This window comes from Mustela lutreola, chromosome 4 (genome assembly GCF_030435805.1).
Source record: "Mustela lutreola isolate mMusLut2 chromosome 4, mMusLut2.pri, whole genome shotgun sequence".
NCBI classification, from domain to species: domain Eukaryota; kingdom Metazoa; phylum Chordata; class Mammalia; order Carnivora; family Mustelidae; genus Mustela; species Mustela lutreola.
The window spans coordinates 63,554,711-63,571,904 of NC_081293.1; the positions used below are offsets into that span (position 1 = coordinate 63,554,711).

Here is a 17,194-nt window from a genome sequence, read left to right on the forward strand (position 1 = left end):
TGTATGTATTCATACATGTATATATATAAAACACACACATATTATAAATATGTATGTATATAATCTGCTATAGAAGTAATGGATGGATGATTCATATTTCATCCAATATTTCATCCAATAGTCTGGATGATTCATATTTGCCTTGAAGTTTAGTTATTGGATAATTATAGACCTAAAATACTCTTGGTGCAAATGTGCACCATTACATACAGTAGGGTTTACCAAACAACTGACAACAAACACAATTAATAATGATATAATGAAACCACAGTAATCTGTAATTAAAAAACAAGAATAGCAACAATTTGAAAACCACAACCAACCAACCCAAAACAGCACTGCTAGTACATTGACAACAATGGATCCTTCCTGAAACCTGTGGGAATTCCAGCTGTGTGCGCCTGGCTTATGTTGGAGTTGGCAATGTCGCCAAGCATTGTCTGGGAGCCAAACTTGTTAGCAGAGCAATGAATTAGCATCCTCGATCCACTTGTAATGCGCTGACTTTAATTTATGAAGACTAAAATTTAGTGACCTCTAATAGTCCACATAGTAATAAATAATCCGTATGGCTATGAATTAAATCAGGACCGGTTTTCTTCCATTGAAATGGCAGCCAATCAATGGGTCTCATTGGTTTTAGTTGGATAATCATAATTCTAGAAGTCTGGTGAACCAGATTGCCTGACTTTTTCCAATGAGATCTCAATTTAGGTAGATTTTCTGGCAAATACCTCCACAAGTAGGGGCCCAGACTCTGGGTGTCTGCTTCCTGTATATTTTCAACAAGGTCTTTGGGGATCTACTGGTCACTTCTGGGGCTGCATTTGTTTTTGTTTTTGTTTTTTTAAGATTTTATTTATTTTATTTGACAGAGAGAGAGATCACAAGTAGGCAGAGAGTCAGGCAGAGAGAAGGGGAAGCAGGCTCCCTGCTGAGCAGAGAATCCAATGTGGGGCTCGATCCCAGGACACTGAGATTATGACCTGAGCCTGAAGACAGCGGCTTAATCCACTGAGCCACCCAGGCACCCTGGGGCTGCATTTGTTTTGCCAGGGGCTTTAGTTCAGAGAGAGGAGTGCCTTGTGTTGAGGGTTTATGTGGTTTGCTGTGACTCAGTGGTGAGCATGACATTTCCTAAGGCTGGGAGAATGCCAGTCCATCCATGGGCCTGTAGAACAGAATGGCCAACCTGTTTCATAGACAGTGATGAGGAAGGAAAAGGAGCTTCAGACTCTGGTGGAGAAATGTTTTTTTGGTCCCTAGCTGGGGACTAAAAGCCTCTGTGTGATTTTTCTCCAGGGCCTCTGTTTGGACCATTATCCAGGTAATTTTTCTGGCTTCCCTATTCCATCACTCCCCACTTCTGTACCCTCCCCTCCTATTGCCACCAGTAGAGGTAAATGGTAATGGATGACTTGGTACCTGTTCAAATGAACATCCAACAACTGGAAAAGACTGTCTTTTTTTTTTTTTTAGACTCAAGTTTGACCACTCTCAGTTTAAAATATCTTGCTGGCACATACACCTGCTTTGTATGTCCTCAACATGTATATTACTTCTTTTTCTTTATGTATATTACTTCTTAGGATACCAATGGGTATCCTAAGGGTTGAATTATGTCCCCCCAAATAAATACATTGGAGTCCTAACTCCCCCATATCTCAGAATGTGATCTTGCTTGGAATCAGGGTCTTTCCAGCAGTAATCAAGTTAAAATGAGGTCATGAGAATGGGCTCTAATCCAATAAGACATGTACTTATACAAAGGGGACATTTGGACAGAGACAGACATGCAAAGGGAAGACTATTGAAGACACAGGGAGTATACCATCTATAAGTCAAGGAATGCCTACAGCTACCAGAAGCCAGAAGAAAGACATGGAACCGATTCTCCCTTACAACCCTATGAAGGAATCAATTCTGACAACACCTTGATTTAGAATTTCTAGCTTCCAGATCTGTGAGACAATAAATTTCCGTTGTTTACGCCACCCAGTTAAAGCAGCCCCAGGAAACTAATACACCATGTAACATTGCCGATGGTATTAATGCATTAAAGTTTAATTTAATTTAACAAGTGCCTGTCAATGAATTCAGGCAGAGGTGGTGATATCTGATAATGGCTTAATGTGTTTCTCCCTCCTTTAAGCTTCCAAATTTTTTCTTCCCCACTGGGACCTACACTCCATTTTCCCACCAACATTTCACTGTCCCTCAATCTCCTCCATGTCCTCAGTTCACTCTACTAGCTTAGAGTCCCTGGGCCATCATTATAATCCTTTTTTTTTACATCCCATTAATGACTTCATCCTCTTCCTCCTCATTACTCTCTTCTGGAAAACCTCAGCCTTGATTAAGTTCCACTCTCTGATTGTACTCATACAATTAAATGTGGCCAGTGAAAACATACATGATGAACAGTAACACTTTAATTAATAGCCACTGAAATATCTGGTATGGTCATTCCCTCTCTTCCCAGAGGAAGATTTTTTCCCTCTTCTCCTTCCTCAAAATGCTGTATCCCTACCTCTCCTCTTCCCTCTCAGCTAATGACCTTGCTTCTTGTCTCACAGATGCAATCAATAGAAGATGTCTTCACGTTCCAGTTTCTACATCTACCTAACTCTGGCTGCTGCCTTCTCTGGCCTCTTTTCTCGGTAGATGGGCAGCCCATGCTCTTGTCTCAGTCTGGATCCCCATCATGGGTGCCAGACCTCCACTTTTCTCTCTTGTTTAGGGAGAAGTTGACTCTTGTCACTGAGTCTCCTCTTGTCCTATATCACCAACATTCCCTGTTTACTCATCTGCCGGATACTTCCCATCAGCATACAAACATGCTGTAAGTTTTCACATTTTAAAAAAAGAAACTCTCCCGACACACACTTCTTCCACCTGCCTCTTCATTTTTTAGAACTTCTCTATGAAAAAACTAGTTGAACAACTTGTCTTTATGCTTTTCTTCTTCTTTTTGTTCTCTCTTGAATTTACTCTGATCAGTCTTTTGCCTCCAGATTAAGGCCACTGAAACTAATTCTGCGAAGGTCACACTCATGTTCTCTAACTGCTATGCCCATTGGTCCATTCTCAGTCCTCAACTTCCTGGACTTCTCAGAAGTACTTGACATGACGATCAGTTCTTCTCATTGAGATACGTTCTTTCTTAGGCCCCAAGATTCCTTATTTATCTGTATTTCCTCCTGTCTCAATAGTCACTCCTTCTGCATATCCTTTGAGGCTTTCTCCTCATTTCCCAAACTGTTGAATGCTGGCATAGTGCCAGGACTCAGCCCTTAGAATTCTTAGCTTCTGTATTGATCTCATGCTCCATGTGATATTCCATCTCATGGTTCAGAATATCTAAATGCTGACCATCCCTATCTTATTTTTCCAATTTTGACCTCTTCCTCGGATGTCAGATTCAGGTGCCCACTCAACACTTCCACTTCGGTGTCTAATAGGATCTTAAAGCTAACAGAGCCCAGAGTAAACTCCAGTCTCATGGGTCTCCCCGACCTTCCAGGCTTTCCTCCAGCAGTGACCCTTTCAGAGTCCATACTAACTCTCCCTATCATCTGCTTAGACTCCAAAATGACACTTACCTCTAACTCCTATTTCATATTTAATCCATCAGAATGAAAGATATGGACTCATCTTTCAAAAGGTACATAATACTTACTGATTTCTCCCACCTTTGCTTCTTACCTTGGTCCCAGCTACAATCATCTAATACCTTGTTTCAGAGATTGTTTCTTAATTGTTTTCTGCACTTCTGACTGTGACACTCTGTTTTACCCAAGCCACCCTGATCCTAATGATAGATTGATTTGCTGTTTATAACAGCCTAATTGAAATATTTTCACCTATTCTGTGTAATTCACCTATTTAAAATGTACAATTTTATGGCTTTTAGTTTATTTACAGAGTCATGAAGCTGTTAGCACAATAAAGTTTAGAACATTGTCATTGCCCCCCCAAAGAAACCCCAAACCATTTCGTGGCCGCTTCTTATTTCATTGTCACCTTCCCTGCCCACCCCCAGTCCCTAGGCAGCTACTAATCTCATTTCTGTCTTTATTAATTTTCTTATTTCGGATATTTTGTATAAACAGAATCATGCAGTATGTGATCCCCTGTGACTGGCTCTTCTCATCCAGCCTGCTGTGTTTGAGGTTCATATTATAACATGGATCAGTGTTTCATTTCTTTTTATTACCAAGTAATATTGTATTCTATAGATAGATTACATTCTATTCATCTGTTCATCAGTTAATGGACATTTGTGTTGTTTCCACTTTGGGCTATTATGAATAATGCTGCTATGAACATTTATGTACAAGCTTTGGCATGCGCATATGTTTTCATGTCTCTTGGGTATATAAGTAGGAGTGGAATTGCTGAGTCATATGGTAACTCTCTGTTTAACCTTTTGAAAAACTGCCAGATTGTTTTCCAAAGTGACTGCATCATTTCACATTTCTACCAGCAATGTATGAAGGTTACACTTTTTCCATATTCTTGCCAACATTTGTTTTATCTGACTTTTTGCTTATAGCCAGCCATCCTAGTGAGTGTGAAGTGATCTCTCATTATTTAGATGTCCTTACACATGTAAGTCAAATCGTGTCACGCCCCCTCCCTTTTCTAAGTACCCAGATGGCTCATCACTCGTAGTAAAATCCAAAGTTCTTCAAGTGGTTGTTAAGGCCCTGTGTGATTTGCTCCCCACCCTTCCCAATCCTACTCTTACCGCCATGTTCCCTTTGGCTCTTTCTGCTCAGTTTGGCCATATACCCTTTGCAGATACCATGCCTTCTGCCTGCAACAAACATTTCTTCCAGATACCCATCCTACTGGCCCCTCACCTCCTTTGGGTCTCTGTTCAACTGTTGCTTTTGTCAGGGAGGTCCTCCCTTAACACTCTTTAGTTCTTGAAGCATCTTTCCTGTAGACACCATAGCCAGCAATTGGGAGTATGTTGAGCCAAGGAGATATTTCAATAGGTGCCCCAAGCCACATGAATTCAGCAGCCTGTCCCTTATTCTTGTAACTTCTACACTGCCCATGACCTTAACAAAACCTGATACTTAAATTAACAACAACAACAACAACAACCACCAAACAAAATTTGCCCCAACTGGATTTTCTTATTCTTTCAGAATAAGGGAAAATAAGGTGGAATGGAAATGCTTATTGGGTAGGATGTTAACATATAACCTATAACATTACGAGAGGAGAGTTGGTATTGGAAATTTGGCCCCATTTTCCCCTTAGGCCCTCTGAAGAGAATGTGCTGTGAATATTTGGAATAACAAAAGGTGATAGGCAGGTGCAAGCATGTGTGTAGGGTACCCACCAGGCAAGCATTCTAATTCTTACCTTGTCACTAAGTTGCTGGATGACCCTGAATAAATCACTTAACCTTCCTGGGCATATTTTCTCTTTTTGTAAAACAAGGGGGCTGGGCTACATGATCTTTGAGGTCTCCTCTAGACCTGATGTCCTATATTCTGGCATACTTTTCACCTAATGCTTGACTTTAGGCCTTAGGGTCCTGGGAACGGGCAGCTTCAGCCAAAGATCTCCAAATGCAATTTGAACCTGGTGGAGCTTAATGTATTTTTGTGTCTGGGCTTCAGGAGATCAAGCTCTGAGTTGGCAATATGGAGAATTCAGTTGCTATTTTTGACAAGCAGTAGGATTTATTGAACGATACGTTGTATCTGGCAGCATTACTGACAAATCAGGGAACAAGGACAGTGTTAAGAATTTCAAAACAGTTAAAGGGCCTTAAAAGGTAGACCCTAACGAGGACAGTAGATTATTTTAAGAACCATGGGGTTGGTCTTGCAAAACCCTCATTATATAAAACGAGCTACTGAAAGACAGGGAGGTGGCATAAGGGGATATGTGGGGAGGGGAGAGCTTTGGGAGGGAAAGTCTCAGATGGGCTGTGCAAGAGGACTATTACTCTTGTCCTTAGTGGTCAGGTGATTTCTTATTAGTGTGTGTTTGTTGGGAAGAGGGGAAGTGATCATGAAAAATGGTGAGGGCACGAGAGGTTGGTTGAGGGTGGTTTGTCTCTATGTTGCTTATGGAAATAAAAGACTTAATTCCTATAAAACAAAAGGACTATTAAGGACAAGCAAAGATCAGAGCTCATTTGCACTGAGGTGATGACTTGTGCTAAAATTGGTTTTCTATGTGATAGTTTCAACCGGCCTGATTGCTTAGCATGCCTGAGGGCCACGTCTACCGAAGAGTTATTTATTAGGCCAGGTTAGGGATAAATGGGGCTGGAGCCTAAGTTTATGGTTGGGACCCTGGCCCTAGCCTACCAAAAGGCAGAGAGGATGAAGGCATTGGAAAAATTGGGATACAGTTTGTGACTTCTGCCTGAGCAGTTGTCCTCATGGTCCTGCTGATGATAGCTAAGAATCACTGGGTCAGTGTGGGTTTGTGATTCTCCATATGTGGCTCTGAGCAGTCATGGCTTGTGGCTACAAGAAGGGAACTTTTAGTCTAGAGGTGGTCTGTAGGTTTTATGTTCAGTATCAACTTTAATTAATTCCTAGTGATTTCCCAGAGCACTTTGTGGAGAAGGATTCTAAGTTTCTTATCTAGGCTCAGAAGAAAAAAGTAGCTTCATGATTAGCATGAGTTTAGGGAGCAGGTAATATATGGAATCTTATCTCTGTGTGATCCATAGTGGGTCTGCTAGTTCCACCTCGTGGTCATTCCCCTGGATATTGAATATATAACTGGAACAGATGTACTTGGTGGTAGGCAGAACCATCACGTTTGTTTCTTTGGTCTAGAAGCTAAAGTTATCTTAGAGCAGAATTTCAAGTGGAATCCCCTGGAACTGCCTCCCTAGTCCCCTTCAAAATTGTGAATTAAAACCAACATTGTACCCTGGAGGGATGGCAGAAATTAGGGTTATCCTTAAATATCCTTAAATATCTAAAAGATATAGGATTGGTGGTATCTACTCCCCCCCCCCCCCCAGTTTACCAGTCGAACCCCAACAAAAACTGAATGGATTCCAGTGGTCAACAGTGGACCACACAGCTGTAGACAAACCGTAGTCTCAATGGCAGTGTGATGCTGGATATGATGTCATTGCTAGGGCAGGTTACCATGACCTCAGATGAGTAGACCAGTGTGTGGTCATCGGTGATGAATGTATTTGTTCCAGCCTCATCAATAAGAAAGATTAGAAATATTTCTCATTTTTGGAGAATGGACATTCTTATCCCAGGGCTTTGTTATTTCTCCTTCTCACTGTCACCAAGTAATCTAAAGGGCTCTGGGCTATCTTTACAACAGAGATAGACCATCACATCGGTCCCTTACCTTGGTGATGTCATGTTTATTGGATCAGATAAGCAAAAGCAGCAACTAAGTAGACGTTTGAATAAGATCTATGTGCTCCAGAGGGTAAGAGACAAACTTTAAGAAGGTAAGACATTAAATCTGTGAAGCTTTCCAAGACCAAAAAAGTCTAAGTCATGCCAAGGCATCATCTCTAAAGAAAAAATAAACAAACAAACAAATTATCCCATCTTTCTTTTCCCACCACTAAGAAAGAAGAACTGTGTTTTGTAGGCATTTCTGGGTTCTGCTGCAGTGTATTCCACACTTGAGAATACTGCTTCGGTCTCTGTACTATGTGTGGGCCAACAGCACAAAAGGGCTCTGTAACAGATCCAGGCTACAATGCAAGCAGCCCTGCCACTTGCACCATAAGGCTTGGCAGACCCTATGATAATAGAAGTATGTGTGATGCTAAACACCTCCATGTGGAGTTTATGGCACTCTCTCCTAGGAAAATAACAGTGTAGACCCCTGGGATTCTAAAGCAAGGTCATTCCATTCACAGAGGATTATATAGCATTCAGAAAGTGACTCCTTACATGATACCTGTCCTTGGGAGAACAGAACATCTGACCCTGTACCATCAAGAGATCTTGTGGCCAGAGTGACCCATCATAAGCTGGGTTCTCTCAGATCCACAAAGGCTGGGTGGACCTATCAGCAATCCATCATCATCATTGTCAACATCATCAGCTGGCATTGGACATGGCAGGGTCAGAAGGCAGGAGCAAGCCTTACAAGTGAGTGGCCAGATCCTTGCACCATTCTCACTTTTGCCTCAGTCAGTCTCTTTCAGCACACATATGTCCACATGGAGGGTTCGTTATTACTGTCAGAGGAGGAAAGATCAGAGCTTGTTTCACATATGGGTCTGCTCAATACGTGGGTAGAAACCAAAAACAAGCTGTTGCTGCATGACAGTCCTGCTCAAGAAAGACAGCAGTTGGAGATGCGCTCAATGGGCAGGGCGTCAGGGGTACACAAGAGTGCTATTTTGTGCAAAAGGATGAGTGGCCCAAGGTAAGAACTTGTATGGAAAGCATATGCACAGACTCAGTCATGGCAAATGGTTGGCGTGGTTAGACAGAAGCCTGGAAGGAGCAAGATTACAAGACAGGAGACAAGATTTGGGCAAGAAGCATATGGAGGGACTTAAGAAAGGGGGCAGGAACTATAAAGGTCTTTGTATGATATGTTAACGCCCATCTCAGAGCACCTATCCCCAAACCAACACTAGTAACCAAGTACCGTCTTACTGTGGAATCCTGGGCTTTGGCCAATAGGTTCACTGAATTTTTGTTTAGATTTCAGCTTATTTGCCTCAGAGAGAACTTTCTCAATCACCTTAACTAAGGGCTTGCCCCCTCTACTTTATCATATTACCTTGTTTTATTTTTTCCATTGGTCTTTTGTTAAATAATCCTATTTATTGTATGTTGCCTGTGTCTTTGCTAAGTCTTTACCTGATAGAGAAGAGACAACTTTGTCTTATTCACTGCTTTATCCCTTGTGCTAGGAATAGTTCCTGACACATAGTATGCATTCAATACATATTGAATGAAATACATAGTATTTCATACATACATAGTATGTATGCATACATAGTATGCATTCATAGTATGCATAGTATGCATTCAATACATATTGAATGAAAAAATAGGGCTCAGCAAGGTTAAGTAACTTGTCCAAGGTCACATAGTTAATTAGTATTACAGCTGGGGTTTGAGGCTGGGGTTTAAGGCTCCAGCATGCTGGTTTTGTGACTTTGGCCAGATACTTAACATCTGTCCTTCGTAACTTAGTTTCTGCATCTATATATGGGGATAATAATAGTATCTACCTCTGGGTTATTGTGACGATAAAAGGAGTTATTATGTATGAGTATTTAGAATAGTGCCTGAAATAGGTGTGGCATAGTAGATGTGTTTACTACTATTAAATAGAGAATCAGATTTAAACATGGATCTGACTGGGCCTTAAGCTTTGGTGGTGACTCTAAGTGACATTTTTAAAGGCACTGGGCACTTGTCGGGGGATAGACAATGGCTGAGAAGAGATAGGTGTTTGGTGAACAGTAAGCTTCCTAATCTCACCAAAGTAGAATGATGGGCACTATGGGAAACTCAAAACTACAAGATGGTCTCTGTCCTCAAGCAAGTCTTTCCTTTGGACATAATGTTTTAAATGTTTACAACCACATCATGGAGCCAGCTCACTGCTGACTGTCCTGAGGCCAGAAGTGCCCTTCTCCAGGACCAAGGATAGCCATAGCTTTGTTCCAACTGTTACCACACTATGTATCTTGGGACACCTTCCTCAGGTACTGATTGCAACTTATTGTGACCTGTGTCACTGAATTTGCCCTCTTCGTCTCAGAAATAACGGAGGGCAGCCGCCCTGTGGCCCTTGGCCTGACTTACTTTGGGTTTGACTTCTCAACTTCTGACTGCCAAAGACTTTGACCATTGGCTTGGGTGGAATTTATGGCCCAGGACTGTTGGCATTTATACCACTGACTGATGGAAGCACATGGCCACATTTTTATTCCTGACACTCAAAACTTTGTCCAAACCACTCTTGGGTGAATTGCCTTGAACTTTGCCTGGCATTTTGTGCTGGTATTTTTTTTTTTTTTTTTTTAGGAACCGCCAAAATTTTAGTGTTTAATATTTAACAGCACGACTGACCAAGGTCCAAGATGTGGAGTTACCAAGTTCAAGACACTGGGGATAGGATCACGCTACAGACTGACTATACAGCACGTGGGAAGAACACACACTTCAGGGGAGAAAACCTGTCTACACACAGCAGTTCCTTCAAAAAGCCGTTCGGTCTTCTCTCGGCTTGTGAAAATGCTGTTCCGGACTTCAGGGGGAATTAGCCGCCTGCTTCAACTCTTTGGTGTGGCAGGGATCTTGTTCTCACCCTCCAGCTCTTCCACCCCAGCCTGTGTCATGAGGTCCGCAATGTTTTTCTCCAGGTCGTCAATGCGACTGCTCATGTCATCAATCCTCCCAATGATCTGGTCGGACATGGTCTGGTGAGTGTTGAGCTTATATTTACTGCATGATTTAATGTAAGTTTTACTGTTTGAGTTGACCTCCAAGAATCAAGGTAAATGACAAGGCCCATTATACCTTATTTTGTAGGTTTGTTCATTGCCACAGCCACGATGCAGTCTGCATTTCTGACAGAGGGGAATGATTTCACATAGGATTCTAGGAGACTCATTGCTTTGCTAATATTAAGAATTTGGTTAAAAAATTTTTTTTTCTAATGTGGACTGTGTGAAATATTCTTATCCAGCAGCTTATTTTTTATTTTTGTTTCTTCTTCTTCTTCTTTTTTTTCTTCCCCTAGCAATGTATTACCAGCTTTTCCTTTGCTTTTGGTCTCAGGAAAGGTTATATGGTGTTTTAATCATATGTGTATATAATGCCCATTAGTACTAATGGGATGTATTCTTTCACTAGGACATAATCGCTAATAGTATGCAAATCAGCACATTCGTTCTTCTCCAATGTTTGCTGAAGGCTTCGTTCTTGGGCAACATATGGTCTCTAGTCACCTCCTCACTCTGCTCTAAAAATTTTCCATTACACATCTTAATCATCAATTTTTTTTTTTTTTTTTTTGCCTGCTGCTTAAGAAATGAATTAAGGCAGTAAGAATTGAGATGACAACCATTTTTAGATTGAAAAGAACCTCTTTGCCTTGCTGCTAAAACCCACTGTTGCATTTTTTACATTTTTATTTTTCATTTTTTACGTCACCAATTAGCACCTCAAAGTGATTTTTGCGTCTGGCATGCATGGGGTGTGAACTATAAAAATTCTGGTTTCAAAGCTTCTTTTGCTCTGTTCTGTGGGAAAAATTCCCTTTATCAGATAGCAATTGTTCAGGCACAAGGGATAATAGTTTAAGATGTGTCCGAATAGCATTTGTCCAGACAGTCAAAGCAATTTTAGAAAATGTATGGGTCTGATAAAAGTTATCCTTGTGAATAGCCGGAAAGAAGAAATTAATATTGAAAGAGCACCTAGTATATATTAGATACCATGTTTGCCTTCCGTTATTTAGTTTTCATAAAGGCAAAATCAAATAAAGTAACTTGCCCTAGTTAATTTGTTCACTTGCCCCTTTATTCTTTTACAACAAAATAATTTAAAGAGTGCTATCCTGTTCTAGGCATCGCTCTAGGCCCTGGGGATTCCATACTGAATGTGATACACTTGATCCCTGCCTTTCTGGGGCTTGCAACCTAATTGGGAGGATAGATAGAAAATAACTAAACAAAGAATATATCAGTGAGAAGCGTGCCCGGGTGGCTCAGTCAGCTAAGCATCTGCCTTTGGCTCAGGTCATGATTCCAGTGTCCTGGGATCAAGCCCCGTGTTGGACTCCTTGCTCAGCAGGGAGCCTGCTTCTCCCTCTCCCTCTGCTCCTGGCTTATGTTCTTACGTTCTATCTCTTACTTGCTCATTGTATTTGTCTTTCAAATAAATAAAATCTTAAATTTAAAGCCTTTGGAGCACTTATCATTTATTTCCCACTGAGATTATGTATGTATATGTGTGTGTGTATGTGTGTGTGTGTATGTGTATGTATATATATTTAAGATAGAGTGTGTTAAAATAGAGAATAATTGGAGGTGCAGAATGAAAGAAACCTTGATTTTGACCTTGACCTTGAATGCATAGTGTAAGAGGATTAAAGCCTTGGTTCACACCCAAGTGTGAAGTCCCCAAAGCTGTTCCTTCCATTATACTTGTGTCAATTGGGGAACTCTATTTTAAGTTTTGATCATGACTCTGATGACTAACATTTTCTGAGTCCCTAGTATGGGCCAGGCCCCATTCAAGCTTATGTGTTTTTCCAACTACTTTACGAAACAGGAATTATTTTTCCCCATTTTGCAGATAAGAAATCTGAGACTTAAGTCTGAGACTTAAGTTTGCAACTTGCCCAGGTGACATAGTACCATTTTCTCTTTGCTCCCCAGTGCTTTTGCTCTCAGCAGCTGGATTCTATAGCTGAATTTCTTCCCTGAGTCTGAGGGGTTGTGTTTTTCCCGGGAACAGACGTTTAGGCAATGTAGACTGGTTGATGGCACATTCTGTCTCTATATCTTTTTTTTTTTTAAATATTTTATTTATTTATTTGACAGACAGAGATCACAAGTAGGCAGAGAGGCAGGCAGAGAGAGAGAGAGAGGGAAGCAGGCTCCCTGCTGAGCAGAGAGCCCGATGCGGGACTCGATCCTAGGACTCTGAGATCATGACCCAAGCCGAAGGCAGCAGCTTAACCCACTGAGCCACCCAGGCTCCCCTGTCTCTATGTCTTAAGGAAAGAAGAAAGGAAAGAAGGCAGGAAGGAAGGAGAGAAGGAAAAGATCCAGTGTTTGAACGCTGAGTCAAGAATAATAGATTTTGAATGGAGCTTTATTCTTTAAAAACACCTTGTATTTTTCAGATTGAAAAATGACTCTGGGGTGCCTCAGTTGGCTAAGTGTCTGACTCTTGATTTCAGCTGAGGTCATAATCTCAAGATCCTGGGATAGAGCCCCATGTCAGACTCTGTACTCAGTGGACAGTCTGCTGGAGATTCTCTCCCTTTCCCTCTACCCCTCCCCGCACCTCACACACACTCTCTCTCTGTCTCTAAAATAGATAAATCTTGGGGCACCTTGGTGGCCCAGTTGGTTAAATGTCTGCCTTCAGCTCAGGTCATGATTCCAGGGTCCTGGGATGGAGCTCTGCATTAGGTTCCTTGTTCACTGGGAAGTCTGCTCCTCTCTTTGCCCTCCCCCCTGTTTCTGTGCTCTGTTCTCTCTTTCTCCTTCTCAAATAAATAAATCTTTAAAAAATGACTATAAAGTCATGGTGATAGGGGGGGGGGAGATGGAGAAATGTAAAGGTAAAAATTAAAATCACTGTAATTCCATCATCCAGAGAAGGCGGTATTTTTTTCAGCAGCTAAGAACAAAGATGACTGCCATGTATATAGCACCTGTGATATGCCAAGATATGGCATGTATATGCACCTGTGATATGTCACAGTAACCCTACATGAAGGGTGTTATTACTATCCCAAAGTTGTGGAAAAGGAAACTGAAGGAAAGAATGGCTAAGTAAGGGGCACCTGGGTGACTCAGTGGGTTAAAGCCTCTGCCTTCGGCTCAGGTCATGATCCCAGGGTCCTGGGATTGAGCCCCACATCGGGCTCTCTGCTCAGCAGGGAGCCTGCTTCCTCCTCTCTCTCTGCCTGCCTCTCTGCCTACTTGTGATCTCTGTCTGTCAAATAAATAAATAAAATCTTTAGAAAAAAAATGACTAAGTAATATTTCCAAGACCAAAAGATGAAACCTGTGCAGGCAGCCATGTTCTGGAGTCCATGGTTAGCATTATTTCATGAGTATTTTTCCATGTCCTTTATATATGTTTCAAAATATTTTTAATGGCCGTATGGATATATTTTATATAGCCACCTCCCACTGTTACACACTTAGGTTGTTCTCTCTCTCTCTCTCTTTTTTTTTTTTTGTAATTATAAAAAATGATGCAATGAGCCTCTGTGTCCATGAATCTTTAATCAGCTTTTTGATTATTTCCTTGGGACAGATTCCTGGAAGAGAATGACTTGGTCAGAACTTTTGGCGTGACTTCAAATCTGTGGTAGACGAAAAATATTCAGATGTGTGTCACAGATTTAAGTCACATAAAAACTCAGAAAAGTTGGAGATCTATGTGGGCTGGGTAAAAAAAAAAAAAAAAAAAATCAGGGAAGACTTCCTTAAGGAAGTGGGTGGAGTATGAGATGGTCTTGGATGGTCTTGGATGCAGGGCTGGAGCCCCAATGTGGGGACATTTCTCTAAGGCTCTGGGCATCTCTCTTCTGCACGTCAGTGGACTTGGGCAGGGGGCTGCTGAGAGAAGGCTTCACAGAGCAGAGTCTTACAGGATGAAAAGGAGTTTCCAAGGTGGACAAGAGGTGTGAGGAGAGGGGGTAAGTAGGCCTTGTTGGAACAACCCAGGGAGGTGCAGAGGTGTGAAAGAACTAGAAGGTCTTTGAGTTCGTACAGGAATGATTTGGGAAAAGAGCTCAGAAGAGGTAGCCCAGGGCTAGATCCTGAAAGGCCTTGACCTCCACATGGAGGACCACGAAGTATCTTCCGTTGGCTGTAGAGCATGCCAAAGGCTTTTTGCTTAAAAGAAGTTGTGGTCATGTCTGCATTTTTGACGGCACCATGGTGCCAGGAAGGAGAAGGAAGAGAAGTGTGTACAGGCAGAGAAAACCCCTCCGGGGGATACTTTCTGGGGACTCAGGAGAGTCCCCGGCACCAGCCTGTTTCCAGGAGCTTCGCCCTCAGGCGGCCCTCTTCCTTTTCCCTCTTCCTACCCCAAGAGGAGTACAGACTGAATATTTATAAAACACTGACATAGAGATGAAAAAGCTGCAGAAACAAAGAGCACAAACACTTCCTCTATGTTGTTGAGCATTCACATCCATGAGAAATATGCATGCATGTCAGAGCCGAAAATAATGAGGCGCTATGCTTCCTCGAGCAGATTCCGTGCATCCTGGTCGGGGCCTCGATGGGCAGGAGGGGAGGACGGCTGGAGGGAGGCCGGCTGCTGTCGGCGCGGATGCTCCTTCCCAAGCAGACAGGTCACTCGGTGCTTTCTTCCAGGCAATTATTTTCAGGATGACTGGAGATTTCGATCAACCAATCAAGCTTTTATAGAAGCCACTTTCCTTGATTATGTCCCCGATCTTTAACTCCCAGAGCTTTTCCTCAGGATGGCTTGACAACCTCAAGTTTTCAATTAATTTCTTTTTTCCCACCTCCTACATCTTGCTTTTGCTTTCATTTGGGGAGCTGGAGTGTTCCTGGGCTCTCTGAATTTCCCACATGGGGTGTGTGTGTGTGTGTGTGTGTGCACTTTAAAGGCTTTTTTGGTGTCTTTCTCTCAATGAGGAATGTCCCATGAAAGAAGAATGATTTGTGAGCAGGAAGCTGAGTGAAGGAGAGCTGAGAATACAGATTGTGGGGTGTAGAGGAGTCTGACCCCTGGGCCGCCAGGTTCAGGACCAGCCCCAGGGGCACCCAGAAGAAGACAGTGTCTGTGTTTTCAAATGCAGCAGGCATATCCATGCTTCAAAATACACTGATGAATATTTTGAATTTTAATGGATACACAGCTATTTCAGTGTGATTTATTCCATGGGAATGATTGCTTTTCTTTTAAAATAAAATTATTTGCATAAGCTTAAGTGACTTAAATAAAAATGCAAGGTAAATATTAGTTCAGATGTTGTGTGGAATGTGGCAAATCTCTTGAAGGTGGCATCTGAGTGTCTTAAGATCAGGAGACACGGGAACGAATTTTGGAATCAGAGAGACGTGGATAAAATTCAAGCTCTGCCTCTTACTCAATGCGTGCCTCTGGGAAAATTTCTTAATATCTCTGCATCTTAGTTTAGTTATATATTTTTTTAAAATCTGTAAAATGGTGTGCACCTTTCAACAGTGTTGGGTTCAGAGATTTAATTGTTCACCCGCGGGGTCTTCCATTCGTTACAGAACTTCTGCTGCGTGCCCCTCGCTGTCTGGGCACAGGGAACACAGCCGTGGAGCCGACAAAACTAACGTCCTCATGGAGCTGCCATTCTAATGAGGAGATAATGAAATGTGTTAGGATGCGTGAAGTGATAGAGGGAGAGGGGGAAAAGGAGGAAATGAAGTGGGACAAGTAGTTCGATGCCAGTGGGAAGAGCCCCAGGGAAGACCCCAGGCAGGGCAGGGTGGAGACCTTGGGTTTCATTTTAAGAGTGATGGGAAAATTGCGATGACGTGGATGGAGCTAGAGGGTATCATGCTTAGCGAAATAAGTCAATAGGGGAGAGACAACGATCATATGATCTCTCTGATATGAGGAAGGGGAGATGCATTGTGGAGGGTTTGGGGAGTAGGAAAAGAATAAAGAAACAAGGTGGGATCGGGAGGGAGACAAACCAAAAGAGACCCTTAAAGTCACGAAACAAACTGAGGGTGGCCGGGGTTGGGGGGGTGGGGGGGTGGTAGGGAGGGGTGGTGGGGTTATGGACATTGGGGAGGGTATGTGCTATGGTGAGTGCTCTGAAGTGTGTAAACCTGGCGATTCACAGACATGTGCGCCTGGGGCTAATAATAAATTATATGCTTATAAAAAATTTTAAAAAATTATTAAAAAAAAGAGTGATGGGAAAAGGGTAGATCCATACATTGTATCCATTGTCAGTGACAAATTCCATGAATATTTGAACAGCTATTCACTTAGTGCCCAACTCGTGCAGAGCACTCCATTCGGCTTAGAGGTTTGGAGATACCAAGATAAGTTGGATGCAGGAGCCCAAATTCTTTTTGGAGAACCAGGAGTCTGATCAATTAATACCTGTCATCCATCCAGTACCTGCTGTGTGCCAGGCATAGTTCCAAGCATTTCCTCGTAATGCAGTAGTTCGTGTGGACTTTAGAAAACATAACCATATAGTCAGTTATTATCTCCATTTTTCGGATGAGGAAGCTGGGACCGGAGAGGCTTAGCAGCCTGCACAGTGCCTTGCACCTTTCAAAGGGGGGAGAGCGAAATAAACGTGCTCCCTTCAAGGGTCACAGTAGAGTGGGAATGCAGAGCAAACGTTACCCCCAAAGAGGGAGAACAGAGCCGAGGGATGGCAGGTGCTCTGGAGTGAGGATGCCACTTACTAGCTGCGATGACAGCCACTTTGTCTTTTGTCTCCATGAAATGAGATCAGCGGGAGTATCCATCCTATA

General features: G+C 42.3%; 1 long non-coding RNA gene across 1 annotated transcript in view; it reads left to right on the top strand.

Moving 5' to 3' along the window:
• The window catches only part of LOC131828926 (uncharacterized), a 42,164-nt gene that overhangs the window by 24,435 nt on the left and 535 nt on the right, over positions 1–17,194 (top strand). The gene's annotated exons all lie outside the window — the stretch shown is intronic.